General features: G+C 37.5%; 1 pseudogene across 1 annotated transcript; it reads right to left on the bottom strand.

Moving 5' to 3' along the window:
- Positions 1–4697: 4697 nt before the first annotated feature.
- Positions 4698–14661, bottom strand: LOC144037926 (uncharacterized; annotated as a pseudogene). The gene is made up of 3 exons (XR_013289117.1): positions 14140–14661; positions 9036–9212; positions 4698–7854 (listed from the first exon to the last, which is right to left on the bottom strand). The product of XR_013289117.1 is annotated as an uncharacterized LOC144037926 (transcript).
- Between the last annotated feature and the right edge of the window lie 3513 nt (positions 14662–18174).

The raw sequence follows: 18174 nt of genomic DNA, 5'->3' as shown, positions 1-18174 counted from the left end.
TATGGAGGTAAATATGGTGCAAAACTAACTTGTAAAAAAAGTCTAAATTTGCATCTGTAAAAGTCGTGATTTGTACCTGTAAAAAAAAATGTGTACCTGTAAAAAAAATAAAATTGTATCTGTAAAAAAAAAATTGTACCTGTACTGAAAGTGTAAATTTGTATCTGTAAAAGTTGTGATTTGTACTTGTAGAAATGACAACTTGTAGTCAAAGAAGTCGCCACTAGGAGTCACAAGTGGTTTTTCTGCTGCTGTCCAGTGACGTGAGTTTTGCACCAAATATACCGCTAGAAATGTAGCAAACTGATTTGTACTTGTAGAGCGCCGTGATTTGTACTCGTAAAGAAGAGGGCGGGCTCTGGAGGATTTGGGCGGGCTAAAGCTCAACCTCATTGGTTGAGCGAACGACAGTGGGTTCAACTCAAATGACGCCCATGCACAAACAGCGTAGCCACCGGCCCACACCAGTTTACGCATCATTTTGGAAGAAGAGGACGTCCCAGCGTGAAAATTTCAACATGATTTAATATACAAACACCGTGTGGAACAGCTTAAACGTTGGTTGACATGCAGAGCACTCCAAGTGGGCAGAAAGAAAGAAGTTTTAGTATGAAGGTAAGATTTATTGTACGAACATAGCTCGCAATCCTGTGCTAGCTAGCTAGCTCATCTCATGTTGTTAACACGAAAACTGAACACATTGAAGTCACGATTTTTATTTCATGATTTGAAGCCTACCAGTGTAAACATACGACCATTACTATCATAATAAAATGAAAACAAAACGTTTTTAGAGTGGATCTTTAAGCCGTTACAGGTATTTTAACCTCAACCCTTTATCCTCTGTATTTAATCATTTTATTTTAAATATTACAATTTCTTGATAAATGTCAGTATTTTTGCAATGTATGCTTTGCAAACAGTTAAATACCTACATTGTAGCGGTATATTTGGTGCAAAACTCACGTCACTGGACCGCAGCAGAAAAAACACTTGTGACTCCTAGTGGCGACTTCTTTGACTACAAGTTGTCATTTCTACAAGTACAAATCACAACTTTTACAGATACAAATTTACACTTTCAGTACAGGTACAAAAAATTTGTTGTACAGGTACAAATCATGACTTTTACAGGTACAAATTTGTTTTTACAGATACAATTTTTTTTTACACATACACATTTTTTTTTTACAGGTACAAATTTTTATTACAGATACAATTTTTTTTTACAGGTACAAATTTTTATTACAGATACAATTTTTTTTTTACAGGTACAAATCACGACTTTTACAGATACAAATTTAGACTTTTTTTTTACAAGTTAGTTTTGCACCATATTTACCTCCATACTCAACCCCTCTCTATGTCTACCCAGCGTGTATTCCCAAATGTCGTTATTGCGAACAAAATGACATAAAAATGTAGTTTAAACTTTACGGGTCGTGACTCGTTCAAAAAGTTCTAAGCCTCGCCCAGAAAAAAGATCTGTAGCTAAACATTTATATTGTAGAAACACACTGACACTTCTTATGAAACTATAAAAGCTACTACAGCGTTCTGTCTTCATTTTTTCGCCGGTGATGGACAGGCAAACATCAGGCATGTGTGACAAATCTAAAGTTGGACACAACAGAGGTTTGAGTTACACTCATATGTGCTTTAGAGGAGTTTTTAGGAGTTCAGGACACCACCTTCTTCTGTGATGGGATAACATTGCTTCAGCATCGTTGGACCAGGTGCCTGATTTTATATAGAATAGTCGTGAAAAACTGTCTCCTTCCCACGATTCCTCCAGGTTGAAGTTTAGAACTTTTTGAATGGCCCTCTTAAACTACTGAAAGACCTATAGTCCCTTAATGTGGATCTGCGCTATGACTGTAGAGTAAAAGTTGTTGAACTAAATATAGTTTCTTCTGATTGAATTGGAGATTTCAGTATTGCCCCCCCAAAACTCGCTGTACATGTGTGAGCCGCTCCGACAACACATTGGCAACATTAGTTTTGAGTTGACAAAAATAGATTGTTTGGACAAAATGTCTTATATTTTAATTTCCCAGCAGCACAAAAGCTAATATTGTAGTAGAAATGTATGAAAATAAACAATTATTAGCACAAGGGCATTTTTTCCAACGTGTTTTTAGCTGACTTTAGCTAGAAGTGTGTCTCGGAAACCTACCTCAAAATAACCCGGAATTCCTTGCCTCTAACTCACTTCACAAATGATTTATATAAATGGACATAGGAACAAAACAAAAAAATCAAAATAGATGATCATGTGACCATTCAGCACAAATGTGAACAGAAGCACACAAATTATAACAACGGCATCCTACCTTGGAGCAGAAGCGAAGGTCATTATCGTTCCGGATACCGCAGCAAAGGTTTGTAATCCAAACAGAGATCATCTTCAATTCCGGGATCTCTTTCTTTAATGAGTCTATTTCGTCTTTTAATTCAATTGAATGCATTTGGCACTAGAGCATGTTATTTATTTACTTGAATACTTAGCCACTTAAGATATTAATTTTATTTTGTGTTCTTTTCTTTCACTTGTCTCTACTACAAGACAGATTTTTATTCCATGTACAGCTTTTTGTATGCAGCAATGGTTGTTTTAAAGTGCTTTATAAATAAAGTTGAGTTGAGTTAAGTCGATAATGATATAACGCTATCATATGGGTTCAGTGAAAACTAAGCAAGCTATTAATCAAGGATGTGTAAAGTGTTGTTTTTTTTAACATTAACAAACTTAGCAATGAAAAACAAGTTCAACTCACATTGTACTGCAATATACCTTTAGTGGTAAATCATTTTTGCCTTGTACTATAATTTGTACGTGCAGTAGGTGTTGCGCGCCAGCCCACAAATCCTTTTGTCTGTCACGGATAATGAGTTAAGTGCGTAAAAGGTACGAGGCTTGAGCCAGTCACAGCGAAGCTTCTTGGTGATTGGCATATTGAAAAAGCCAATGAGATTCTGAATACATCGAGGTATAGTTTACCTGGGGGATTTGTTTTTGTTTTGTTTGTTTGTTTGTTTGTTTGTTTTTTTTGGGGGGGGGGGGGGGGGCAAGCACAGCACGTCATAAAGGATCATATCTATTTGATGTGTTTGCTTTGATTTCGTGGCAAAACGATGTCAAAATGTGAATATAGTTATTAAACTATGGCTAGGATGGAATAGTGACAAATTCAGAAGAAGTTTAATAAGATTTGACCTTGACTTTCAATGGTGCCCCAAATGGGAGAAAACACCACACCATTCTACATTCATTTTCAAGACAGCTTGTGAAAACTAATTAGACTAAATACTTTTTTTTTTCAAAACTTTAATATGTCAGTGAATACTATATATATAGGTAATTATTATTTGAGAAGAATTAGAAGATTGCTCTAAGTGGAACCATTGGAATGGTCCAATTAGAGCAATTGGGAACATAGGTAAAAGTGTCATTTTCAAAATATCTGCGGGAGCTCTGGAATGTTGTAATTTGTGGGTCAACTCAAGAGAAACTAATAAATGATAAAGATTGACATCTAACTATGTCCCACTTCCTTTTGACTATTATAAAACTCCCCACGTATTAAAAAAAAAATCTGTAAAAATTGGCATTTTTTTCCTCAATGGCTTCCAGGTCATGTGACCTATTGATCCCAAATCACTGCTGGATCATAGAGCCATGCTGGTTGGTGGACATATGCCCCCCCCCCCCTTTTTTTAAACTCCCCACTCATTTTTTAAATATATTTTTTTCTGTAATAAATTGTATTTTTTTCCTGAATAGCGTCCAGGTCATGTGACCCATTGACCCCAAATCCCTGCTGGATCATAGTGCCATGCTGGTTGGTTGACATACGCCTCTTATTTTACGATTTTAATTCCCCACATATTTGTAACCCTATAACGCCAAACGTATCATATTAAATACAAGACATTTTGAGTCCTCTATTTCACGAGCATAATATTTTTCCCCTATTAAAACCTCCTAAGGCTTAGTGGCCACATACGTGGACAGCACTTTGCATGTAAAAAACAGCTTGGGCCTTAGGAGGTTAAAACCCTGACATACAGTATATGATCTGACACATGCATTGCACGGATAATCCTCTAGTGGGCAGTATCACCCGTCTGATGGCTTTTCCAGCGACCTTGCAAGATTGCCCCAATTGAGAAAGGAGAGAGACTTATCCTTGTTATTAATAGTGGGAAATGTTCTTTCTGATTTTGAAATGCAAATAGTGAATATGTCTGTTTATTTTTATATTTTTGATAGTTATAAATGTACAAATTTAAAGCAGTGTGACTGGATATATCAAATATGACACAAATCAAAAGTCATATGTGGAAGTTGATTTGTTTTTGTTCAAAAGTACCAATAAATACGTTATTTACAAAGAATCATATTTCATGGTTCATGCTTTATAGGGTTAACAAGCATTTTTGCTCAATAGCTTCCAGGTCATGTGACCTATTGACCTCAAATCAGTGCTAGATCATAGCTTCATTTTACCTAGTTGACATTTTAACCTTTCCCTCATTTTCAATTAACTTAATGTTCATATCAATATTATAGCTCAATACTAGGTCATGGAACCTCTTTACTTGACAAGAGAGCATAGCCAATGAAACGTGAATTGGTGCTGCATTATACCGAAACAACTTTTAAACTGCCAATAATAAATAAAAAACGATTAAACTGCTTGTCAAGAACATTTTATTTTGAAAACTAGGTGTCGCTCTCCGCACCAGCGTCCCTTTGCGGACATAACCGTAAATCAGAGAAAAGAGCGAATAGAAAGGGCGAACTTGGAATGAAGAGCGGTTGGCTTGACTCCGCAAAAATAGGCGGCGAGCTTCACTGCAGTCATCTTAGCGAGATATTTGGAGCTAAATGAAAAAGTAAGAAACAGAAAAAACACTGGTGACTCCTCGTGGTGACTTCTTCGACTACAAGTTGTCATTTCCACAGGTACAAATAACAACTTTTACAGAAACGTTTTTTTTTTTTTGCTACAGGCACAAATTATAAAAAAAATTTTTACAGGTATGAATTACTTTTGCACCATATTTACCTTGATACAAAACAGCCCATGTTTGGCCGTGGTCGAGTCATCAACTCATTTGGTTTCCTTTTGACCTTTTAAGGTCCTGATAGGCACACATTGACATTTTTCCGTGACTTTTCCAAAATTCTACAGCACATTTTATTTTTCAATAACATCTTAAGGATTTAGAAATGCATTTTCAAATTTCATTTCAGTTTTCCAGAATTTTCATGATCGTACAAACGTTTTTGTCTCTCTGTTAAGACAATACATTAAACCTGAAGACAAAAAGGCATTGACTTGTAAAAGGAATAATATATACTGTAATTGTAAAAAATAAAACAAAAAATAAAACATTGTTTGTCAAGTCTAAAGCAAAAGAAGCAGAACGTAGATATAAGGCACACATCAATTAACAAAGATTGATAAAAAATCAGACAATGAAAAAAACAAAAGTAACTTGATACACTGATGAGCTTCATTAAACAAGGACCTTGGAAGTCAACATATCCAACTTATTTGATTGTCAAAAGAAGACTGATGATTTATATTTCATTCAAAATCACATTTACACTTTCTCACCTTCCCATGTAAGTCAGTTTCTTCACAGTCCATTTAATCAATCCTTATATGGACATCACCATAACATTGTACAAAGTGCATGCAATCCTTAAAATATTTTTTTGCACCAGTGCTAAATCTCAACACTTGCCCACCGAAGGCTTTTAGATGATACAAGGGACTACAAGATGATAAAATCAATGATGCTACATAAAAAAAATACAGGTTTTAACAAATATTTACCATAGTAAATACTTCAGGTACTAAACAATTACATTTTCATTTAAGTTTCTGGATTTTATTTGTTATTTATTTTTGTTAATTTTTTTGATTACTGCGTTCCTCACCAGCACACTTGTCTCTTGACCTGAACTTTCTCAGAAAACTTTTGACTACAAACTGAGCAGACTTTAAGGTTTCTCACCTGAGTGGGTTCTTGTGTGGCGTTTTAAGTTTCCCTTTTCAGAGAATGTTTTACCACAAACTCAACAGGGATAAGGTTTCTCTCCAGTGTGCGTTCTTGTGTGTATTTTTAAGTTTCCCTTCTCAGAGAAACTTTGACCACAGACTGAGCATGGGGAAAGAGAAATTGTGGGGAGGGTGGGCCCGGCCCCCGGCCCAATTTTTTTTTGCGCCGGGGCCTCTCAGCATGATGACTTTTATTGTGGGAAGTCTAAGGCACATGTGTGCACTAATCATGGTGTCTAATCAATAACTTGATAGGATGTGGGATGTATTATCTAGGCAAAGGAGAAGTGCTCACTATCAGATTTAGATTGGATTCAATTAAAAATTACGATAAGGAAATCCGAAATGTTAAAGGTAAGTCAAGCTCGCTGTCATGCCACGACATGGGCCAACTTAAAAGGAAAACTGTACTAAGGCTATTTGCATTGCCGTCAATGCGCTATTTGACAAACTTTATTTTGAAATTAGCCTGAGTGTAGGCAGCTTGTTACGTTTCCAGCTTCCTTCACATGTCTAATGACGTGTCGCAGGAGGGAGAAAACAAAATCCTGTATCATTAAAAACATTTTTTGAAAAAGGCGGCTCGAAGAATCCCTAGCACAAACAACTTTGTCGCGCATTCTTGTGTGTTTTGTTAAATTTTATTTCTGAGATGCTTTTGCCATCATCTGAGCAGGTAAAAGGTTTTTCTCCAGTGCGTGTATTCTCATGTGGATTGTTAAATATGACGTGTGAGAGAAGCTTTTACCACAATCTGAGCAGGAAAAAGTTTTTTCTCCAGTGTGTGTTCTTGTGTGTGTTGTTAAACTTGACTTATCAGAGAAGCGTTTGCCACAATCTGAGCAAGAAAAAGGTTTCTCTCCAGTGTGTGTTCTTGTATGAATTGTTAACTTTGACTTTCGTGTGAAGGATTTGCCACAGTCTGAGCAGGAAAAAGGTTTCTCTCCAGTGTGTGTTGTTTTGTGTCTTGTTAACTCTGACTTTCGTGAGAAGCATTTGGCACAGTCTGAGCAGGAGAAAGGTTTTTCTCCAGTGTGTGTTCTTGTATGAATTGTTAACTTTGACTTAACAGAGAAGCTTTTCCCACAATCTGAGCAGGAAAAAGGTTTCTCTCCAGTGTGTGTTCTTGTATGTGTTATTAATAATGACTTGTAAGAGAAGCTTTTTTCACAGTCTGAGCAGGAAAAAGGTTTTACTCCAGTGTGTGTTATTGTATGTTTTGTTAATTTTGACTTATCAGAGAAACGTTTACCACAGTTTGTACAGGCAAAAGGTTTTTCCCCAGTGTGTTTTCTCAAGTGAACTTTCAAAATCTCTTTTGAACACAATGTTTTCCCACACTGAAAACATACACAGCATTTGTTGTCAGTGTGATGCGACCTATCACTGTTAGCATGTTCATCATCACCATCCAGATCATCATCATCATCATCATCATCATCATCATCATCATCATCAAGCGAGTGTGACTTTATGTCATCACTTTGTGCTAGTGGTGGTCCCCAATGGCCTGCATCAACTTCTGTCAACATATGTTGAGTAGTTGACCTGCTCCTTGGAGGTTCCGCCCCTCCGTCCTTCTCACGCGCACCCTCGACTTCATCTTCACTCTTTATAGGGGAAAAGGTAATTGGTGACATGGTGACATCATCTTCAACCTCCTCCTTTTTGACACGAAGGGCATTTTCCTCCTTAAAATAAGGGTGCTCTTCCTCCTCCTGTTTCACATGAGGAAACTTCACCTCCTGTTGCTCAGGACGAAGATATTTTTCACCGATGTCTGCAGGACACAAATGAATAAACACACATTTGGTTTGGTGAAGTTAAATATCAAGCGTGACTTGATATTGTGTATTATTGTTTCTACAGCGGCACCTGGTGCATCCATGTGGATCACGGCTCAATGATGAGCAGTTGCACCACTCTTATAAACATGTACTCGCGGCCGTGTGACCGCATTATCATTTTCTTTTTTTACCAGCACAGGCTAAGTAGGTCATATTTGCGGGTAAATTGGTCACAGTGTGAAGTGCATTGCTATTAAAAGTGTGCCCGTACATCTGCAACGCTATAGAAACGAGTACTCGATGTAGGAAAAAGACCTTGAGGATTTTTCGTAAACGAGCTATTCGATTTACTCAAGTACTTTTTTCACCCCTCCACCAGAAACACAATATTTACATGTTTTGTGAACAACAAAATGCTAATTCTGTAGTGTTTGTGAAATGATCAAGCCAAGCAGTGAACTAACAAGTTAACTCTTTAATGCCACAGTTACTCGGCCGTAACCATGCCACAACACAACACGCTAATGTGCGGAGCTTATTAAAAAAAAAAAAATCTGTTCCCTTCACGGCCCGTCCAGACCATGGGAAACTACATAACCCGCCACCCGCCCACAAGGGTTGCTACAATACTGTACCAGTACTTCTTTTAACCTGTATGCACTTTTGTGTATTCATTTTTTGGAGTTAAGGTTGACAAATGTCAATGCCTAGAAATTTTACCTACCGTTCACCTACCTCATCGTAATGCCCGATTGCACTTAAAGTGAATAGATGCATTCCTTTTGCATAAATACGTGAACGTTTTTTTTCTTCAGATAAATCAGTTATAGTTCTGTATTAATTTTCAAATAATGCACTTTTTTGTTTTGTGTAATTATTTGTTAGCCACTTCAAATGGCAAATGTTTGGCCAGTGTTTTTGCGAACGTTATTTTTAACAGCAAATGACCAAAATTATTTGTATGATAAGGAATGAAAATAAATATACATTTGAAAGACACAAATTTATTTGCCGTTCTAATCAGAGCAACTATAATAAGTTTTTCATTCCTGGATGCACAAATTGCTGATTATTTGAAGACTAAATTAAATATAAAAACATATATTTATCGGTATTGGCCATACAAAGCAGGAAATTATTTTTCATATCGTTGATTACTACTTCTCATGCTCACCCTCGTTTTCATCTTCACTCTTTAAAGGGGCAAAGGTCAGTGGTGACTTGGTGACATCATCCTCAACCTCCTTTTTGACACAAAGAGGCTTTTTCTCTTCTTTGATGTAAGGATGCTCTTCCTCCTTTTTCACATGAGGAGACTTCAGCTCCTGTTGAAGATATTTCTCACCGACGTCTGCAGGACACAAAAAAGACAAACACATTTAGTTTGGTCAAGTCAAATTTCAAGCGCAAGTTCATGTGTATTATTGTTTCTACAGCGGCACCTTGACTTGGACCCATCCCACACGGTGCAATGCATCAGAAACCCAACTCGACCGGACCATTGTGAAAAAAAATAATATGGTTGGCAAACCAATATCACACATGGAGTGATTAGATCTATGGACCTCCTAACGGCGCATAATCCCACTCACACTTCTTTTGTAGCTGCGCCCAGCTGTGAAAATACCAAAAAGAAAGAAAGCTACATCCATGCAAAGAGTCAAGGCCTCTATACAACAATCCGACTTCGGAAATCCGAAAAGAGTCCTGGTCGGATTCAACATGTAGAATCGGCGTCAGCCCGTCATGACATTTCATCACTCTTATTGCCTGTTAGCTAACGAATCAGCGCATGGGGCAGGAACAGGAAGTGATGAATGTGGATAAATAGCGATGACAAGCGTTTACAATTTTACCCTTCGCATTTGGACGTAATTATAAGAACAGACGATGAATTAATCATTATGGTTCAAGTAGGGCTGTGCAATTAATCCAAATTCTATTACGATTTTGGTTATTACCCTCCACGATTACAAAATGGGCATAATCGTAAAAAAAACGATTAATAATACTAGGGCTGCAACGAGTCCTCATCATTTCTGCCTCGGATACCCGCCAAGATAGTCGTAGTCGAGCTAACAACAGCATGCATGACAGTACATGGAGCTAACACTGTGAGAAACCCAATTTCAAAATAAACCTTGATGCCGACGGTCGGACTAATTTACCGTTCCTACTGATCAATTATTAGCAAACCAGGCTTACTCAAATGTGCTATTTATTTAGCCGACAAAATCGCTATCATGGGTCGGACGTCACTTTAGTTCCATTGACCAAAATCTATGGGGAGGAATCTCTGTCTAAAATCTCACTGTTTTAGAGGAAAATAGTTTGCTGGCAAACACAGTTTAAGTACAAAATAAAAAATAAAAAAAGTTGATCATCTAAAAATGAACACCAGTTGGCTGTTAATTATTACATGCAAATGTATCGTTTGTCTTAGTATTATATATATATATATATATATATATATATAATGATTATATATTATTATTATTATGATATATATATGATTTATATATATATAGTATAGTACAAGTATATTTTAACTTCTATCCAAATACCCGATTATTCACTAGAACTTTCATTAGGATATCCGAATACTAAAATATTCCATAGCTGCAGCCCTAATAATATTAATTAACACGAGTTCTTTCACCACACACCGCTGTCAAAACTAGCTTGCACCCCACAAGCCATACTGCACACGCTGCACCACAACTTAAAATTTTTGCTAACATAAATAATATAGATTATTATAAATTCTGTTTGGCCTAAAAGAAACTTACATAATTATGGTGTTTAAAATAATTTTATTTGTCTTAATATTTTCAATTTTTTAAAATATTTTCTTGTTTTAAACAAAAAAAAGAATCGTTCCGAATAATTGTGATTTCAATTATTACCAAAATAATCGTGATTATAATTTTTTCCATAATCAAGTCTTTTCATCGTATTTTATTGTATTCATTTATTTATTACTATATTTACAATTTCTTGCATCCAGCCGGGTTGTAAATGAGCCTTTTGTTGAAGTGAAAGTAATGCCGTTGACCAATCTCAATCTTGAACAATTTGGCTTGTGACAAATCTACTGACAGGATACACATAAAATTACTGGACTGACATTGCACTAACGGCCACAGCTGGAATTGGGAGCCAGTTAGTCTGGAGGCCAGTTGAACTAACAGGGTAGGACACATCATACTAAAATAGCCTATTGACAGCTAAACTACTGCAATAAGGGTAAAAAGAACGAGCTAGCCATCGGTGTCCGTCAACAGCAGCCTGACCACCAAGTCACGAGGGCTTACACCACTGGGCCACAGAAGTTTCCACCGCCGCAGCTTTGACCATTGGACCGCAGCGGCCTTCACCACCGAGACGTGGCGGCCTCCACTCCGGGACGCAGCGGCCTGTATCGTCAGGCCGGGGCGGCCCCATCGCCTGCCCGCTAAGAAAAGCTAAACTACTACATACAATAGTGTATCGTTTCCTTTTATAAAATGCTTTATTGAACAACGTGCACTTACAGCAACAGACATCGCAAAAGTCACTTTGAAGCAGTGCAGGTCTACACAGTATAGCTAAACAAATCACACCACATACAAAAAAAAACCTGATTGGTTTTTCCCACGCATTACCTTTCCTTCCTTATCTCTGACTCAAATGCACGCACATCTCTCAGCCGCTGTGAAAAATAAAGTTCGGCAAATCAACACGGAGCTTGCTATGATTCCGGGAGGCCGGCGAACACAGCTTTATCAAGATTGTGAGGCAGCACCGTGCGAGTTACGCCACAATTTGTCAATGGATCGTGGATGCTTGGGTGAAAGCCGGCATCACGACAATGAGGACACATGAGGACACGACAATGAGACTGACTGACAATGACACGGAGCCTGGCGTGTTTGATGGAGAACTTTCCCAGTTGTTTGTTTCGGATACAGAAGATCATGAGGACTATGCGGGATTTGTGGATTAGGAGTGATCAAAAGCAACGTGAGTACATTTTTATATACTTCAAGTACAACTGAACTCACTGTTTACATTGTTACTTCAACTGAACTCAGTTTTGTTCCGCTCGCTGCCTTTTTAAAAACTTGTGCTAGCACTAGCATATATTTTAGCACAATAGCATGCTACCATATGTTTTGAGCTAGCGTATGTTTAACTGTGCCTGCGCCCAATAGTGCGGTGAGCCTTATCTGTGTGTTAAACACAGAAATAGCACCCGTAACTGAAAGCAAATGCAAAGGGGTGTCCGGGCTAAACTACTACATACAGTAGTGTATTGTTTCCTTTTCCCCCCCTTTTTTTAATGCTTTATTGAACAATGTACACTTACAGCAACAGACATCGCAAAAGTCACTTTGAAGTAGTACAAGTCTACACAGATCACACCAAATACGTAAAGACACCACATTGTTTTTTCCCACGCATCACCGTCCTTCCTTATCTCTGTGACTCAATGCGTGCACATCTCTCAGCCGCTGTGAAAAATAAAGTTCGGCAAATGAATGCGGAGCTTGCTATCATTCCGGGATGACAATCAACTAGACACGCGCGTGCTCCGGGAAAAAGAACAACAAGAGTCCGGGTGGTGATACCGGTGCAACGGCGTCATCAACAACTTTGGTGGCTAAGAACAATTATACCTAAGTTATTTGGAACTATTTTGGATTTAGAAAAGAGGATGTACAGTAGATTGTGGTTTTGTGCAGGATGTGTTTGCTGAGAATTGCTACAAAGCAAGGTAGCACAACTAACGTGTTTCACCACCTGTAACAACACCACTGTGTACTATATGAGGAGTGTTGTGAAATGAGAACGAACGTGGGGACTTCTCAATCATCCCAAAAGAAGCCCAAACAAAGTTTGATTGCCGATGCATTTAGTAGCGTTACGCCATACAAATTGACGTCAACCAAGCACAAAAAAGTGGGCTTTCAGAAAATGGTTTAAATGCTGGCCAAACGTTACAAATTACCATGCCAATCACATTTTCATCGAGTGGTGATTCCACAACTTTATAACAAAGGTAAAATAGACGTTCAAGCTGAGGTCCACGAAATGGATCATTTTGCCACAACCACGGATCTGTGGTCAAGCCGAACAACTGAACCGTACATCAGTTTATCTATCCATGATCAAAGCACTGGAGTTGAATGGCTGGACTCTGGTTCAGTGCTTTGGACACAGGCTACACCTGGCAATCGGTAAGTTTATTGTTTCGTCCAATAACTTTGTTTTGGGAGGGAAAAAAACAATGGAATGGATGTGTGTGTTTTTTTTTAAAACAGCACTTTTCACATAAGCTTTATTTATTGCTGAGCTTGTCAATGTTGAATGTTAGTAAGTTTGAATTTTAAAAAATGTGCACTTTCGACATTCTTTATTGCTACGTGCTCAATGTTGATGACTGCGTTTAATATGACGACAAAACAAAAACAGCACTTTTCATATAGGGGGCTACAATATGTATTTTTTTTGACTTTGTCAATGTTATTAATTGCCAGTAACTTCTAAATAAAAATTGCACTTTGCACATCTTTTTGATTGATATTTATCTTTTTCTTAAAACAAAAAAAAGAGCTTAAACTCATTTTATCGTTATCGGGATATCTGGCATAAATATCAAGATGTGGAATTTTGTCCATATCGCACAGCCCTAGTGTGTGTGTGTGTGTTATAAAGTTTTGATTGATTGATTGATTATAATATATGATATAATACTCTATATCAGAGGTGGGCATCGAGGGCCGAAGTCCTGCAGGTTTTGCATGTTGCCCTTCTCCAACACAGCTGATATATGATCAGTTCATCAGCAAGCTCTGCATAAGACTGATAACGACCCTGTCGATTGGAATCAGCTTGGGTTGGAAGTGAGAAACCTCCAAAACCCGCAGGACACCGGCCCTCGAGGACCGAGATTGCCCACCTCTGCTCTATATATAACAAATGTAACTTCCAGGCACAATATGTGTAGTGCATTAACTTGGCTTTGGCTACAAGATCTGGCTTCTACTACTTCTACTAAACTTGGCACATAGAGTCAAGTTCACATATTCAAATTTTATTTTATGTTTTTGTTCGGAAAACTTTGAACATACGTTAACAATTGAAAACGTATTGATGTGTGAAAATGTATTATGCACTTACCGGTAAGTTACAAAAACATAATGGCTAATTATTTTACTGTGTACATTAGGGATTGTATTAATATTTTTAACGCTATATAGTTATGCTAAGCAAGCGAGAGAAAGAAGTGTACAAACCTGTAATGTGTAGCACAACTCGAGGCTCTTCGCAAACACCGTCCAGTAGTTGAAAATGTTGCTCGTTCTCTTCTTTTACTCCAAAGAGTTCCTCCTCGTACTTTGGTGTCGTTCTCGCATACATTTTGGCACAATAATAACAACAAAGTCACACTTGGTCTCTTCTTGACGTGTTATGTGCTTCTCTTTGTTAGCGGCTAGCGAGCTAAGCTAAGCTAACTACGCCGAGAAGCATCAACGCGCACCGAGACGATTTTATCCACACGCTGAGATTTAATAAATGATGTTGCAGTCCTTCAAAGTAGTGATGGGCATCCTGAGTGGAGGCTGCAGTCGATTCAGCACGAGATCGGAAAGAATGATTTAGCAGAGTAGGCTCCAGCGACCCTTGTGAGGACAAGCGGTTAAGAAAACGGATGGATGGATGATTTAGCAGAGGGCTTCAGGTTAAGTGAAAAAAACCAAGAGTGTATTTGCTGCAGCCCGGAGCCCTCACCGCTCATGCGGAGCTCGATAGCGGAAGCTCGGATGAATTTAAAAATAAAAGTAAGCGGGAAATCGATCAATTTCAAAAATAAAATTATTGCAAATGATAAAGTTATTGCTCATGCATGCGTCGATTAACGGAAGTTCTTGATCTTGAACGAAAGTCAAACATCGTTGTCTATTTATATTTAAATGTGTGTATGTTTTTTAAGGTAGAATTAGGTCAGTTGATGTTTTAATTAAGCCAATGTGAGTCTAACAAAATAACTTTAAAATAACTATATATATATATTTAAAATGAATGTTTAATAAATACACAAATTATATGTAGGAATAACATATAATAATGTATAAGAACATGCATGAAGATTAGAATTTTTTTTAATTGTCTCATAGTCATAAGTGAATGTCATGCATTGTTCTCTTAGGCCAGTCATCTTGCAATCAGATGTTAACTACAGTACATCATTGGTTTGGGATTTGGGCAAAAGACAGTTACTGTCGTGTTAGTACAGTTAGTTATAGGAGGCGACACGATGGAACGACACACGTTGTTACAGGACTACTGTTAGATATTATTAACATTTAAATTCCTTATTTCATATATTAACCATTGTTATACATTATTAACATCTTAATTCTTTATATTAACCATGTTGAAATGTTTTGTAGATGTGAGGTAGTGTTGAACTCAGTATAATTTGACCTTAACCTAAGCTGGTAAATTGTTTGGTCTAAAAAATTCCTTCTCAGCATTCTGTGCGAAAACACATTTGGTCCTTGAGAACAGAATCTGTCTCGAACACACACCCCTGACCCTGACTCTGTTTTCGCCATCGCTCACGGAAAAGTACCCAGAGAGTATGTTTTGTCTACAAATGAAAGAGAGGCGGTCGGTTTAACTATAAGAAGCCATTTTACACGCGGAAGAGACACATTCGGCACTCTGAAATTCCACCTGTTATGTGATGTTTGGAGCCTGTCACGATGTCCAGAGATCTCTGTTTTTTTAATAAATCATCTTGCAAAGGTGTTTTTTCTTACATTAAATCTGTCTTCAAATTTTTGGAACACGCAAAGAGGACAAAATAATTTTATTCCTCTTCAAATGGTGACCCGACGTAGAACGACGTTTTACAGCGGGGCATTCAAAGACGAATAGAATTTCCCGGCCACATTAATCACGGTAAGTGGACACTTTATCCACGTTTTAGGAATTCTGTCTGTTTGAGAACGCTGCGGCTGGTATATTCGTCTTGCAAAATTATATTGAAGATGGAATTTATGTAAGAAAAATAGTGATAAATTTTGAAGTCGTTTGGTTGGACGCGAAGTCCCATATTTCGGATTTTACCACGGTATTTGAAGTATACACATGTGGTGACGTAGCATTATTTATAAAATGCTGTCACGTTGAATTGTACGCGATCGTTTTGTAGTCAGTTTTGAGAAACATTTCTATGTTTTTACAAGACGAGAGATACTTGGAGGATTGACATAAATTCCTTGTATAAAATAGAAGCTGAAGAGGAAAACAGTCTTGTTCACGCAGATGAGAGGCACTTACTGTAGATAATTTGTTCTTAAAGGTCTTTGTGCAAGGAAGCAGTTTGTTAAACGCAAACGAGAGGTTCTTGGATAAAATTTCGGAGATACTACGACTGAGACAGCGGAATAGTACTGCCCTGATTGACATCGTAAAGATCCTTGAACATTTATTCAGCGTTGGTAGTCAGATTGGCATAAAACGGATTTAATACGCCGCTTTAAGATCAATCGGGAGGTCCTTGGATGATTGGATATGGATATTCATGGACAAGTCTGTTCAGCTGAAAGACAACAGAAATACGAATGCGCAGATGAGGATATATTACCAGAGATTGGTACGTAACGTTACGATGGGTTTCTGCACAATTGAATCGAATAATTGTGAACAGACAGGCTATATTAGTCGAGAGATTGCTTCGTGATTGATTAAAAGCAGTATTTATTATTTTGAGGGGAGATCATGATATTTGTTGTGTGTTATTTGTATGTTTGGTATTTGGTAGAATAGTCGGACGTTAAAGGGACCGCGATGAGATATGTTGTTGACTAATTCTGTTATAAGTGAGACGTCACTTCATTTATAAATGTTAATACGATTTAACTACAATATAATATAATATAATAAGTTATAAAATACGGGAGTCGATAATTAATAGAAATTAAGGACGCTCTTTTTGAACGCGAAACAGAATTGTTTGACCCAAATGAGCTTCCGTTAAGCGAGAACATGATGACGCTATGAAAAAGTTGAGAGCGCATGCGCAGTTGCTATCGGAGTTTTGCCCACTAAGACAGACCCGTGAATTGAAAGACTAAATAAAAATGGATGCACGATTGCAGTGGAATAAATCTTTTGGCGCCGTTATAATCTACGGCAGAGGTGGGCATCGAGGGCCGGAGTCCTGCAGGTTTTGCATGTTGCCCTTTTCCAACACAGCTGATATATGATCAGCTCATCAGCAAGCTCTGCATAAGCCTGATAACAATCCTGTTGATTGGAATCAGCTTGATAACAATCCTGTTGATTGGAATCAGCTTGTGTTGGAAGTGAGAAACCTCCAAAACCTGCAGGACTTCGGCCCTCGAGGACCGAGATTGCCCACGTCTGAGCTACGGTAAATTAATTTTATTGATGAAAAACGTTAAAACTTGCGCCGCCGGGCGTTCGACGTAAAATACGAGATAGAACCGGTAATTTCTTCGAGTGAAACAAAAGCGAGACATAATCGTGTATTTTTGGATAAGATGATGAATAATGCTAGAATACTAGCTTTAGGTATTTTTGTGAAGTTCTAACCATTTATATAACTTTAATAAAGTAATAATGTTGGGGCTACGGTGCGCTTTTATTCTGAAGGACTAAATGATTTTCCGCTAGACGTGACTAAAGCTTCTAGGTTATATAATTGACCGTCGAATAATGATATAAAATGTAATTAATATTGAACGATGGGACTTGAATTTATTGTGGAAAAGGTTAGTTTATTCTAATGAGATGTGTCATTTGTTCGGTGGTTTTGGGGGCAGTTTGGCTATGGATGTGCGTGAAAGCCGACCGCTGATTGGAAGAGTGTTGGAGCTATATGTATTTTATATAGAGGAAAGTCCCGGACATAGCTTTAAGAAAAGTGTATTGAATAATGATTAATGCTGAAATGTTGCTTTGCAAATAAAACAGCTATATAATACAAATTTACGTAATAAAATAAATGAAACCGTTTAATAAACGCTGAACGGGATAAATTAATTAGACGATATATTACTAATAAAATTTCTAACGCTAAAACCGCGAGCATCAAGGTCTGCGTTAAATAATTAAACGACATTACATAAATTATTAACGTAACTAAATTTCTAAGTCCTTATATAAATCTCCTAACCACTAATGGTGAATACTTAATCTGGCTTCACGAGTACAAATACGTCATATTTAAAATTATGTTTAATACAAAACAAACGAATATTAATACGCAAATAACATAGAGAGGTATAGTGTTAAAA

Source organism: Vanacampus margaritifer, chromosome 18 (assembly GCF_051991255.1).
Source record: "Vanacampus margaritifer isolate UIUO_Vmar chromosome 18, RoL_Vmar_1.0, whole genome shotgun sequence".
Lineage (NCBI taxonomy): Eukaryota > Metazoa > Chordata > Actinopteri > Syngnathiformes > Syngnathidae > Vanacampus > Vanacampus margaritifer.
The sequence above is the reverse complement of the archived record's forward strand: the minus strand, read 5'-3'. Positions and strand labels throughout refer to the sequence as shown.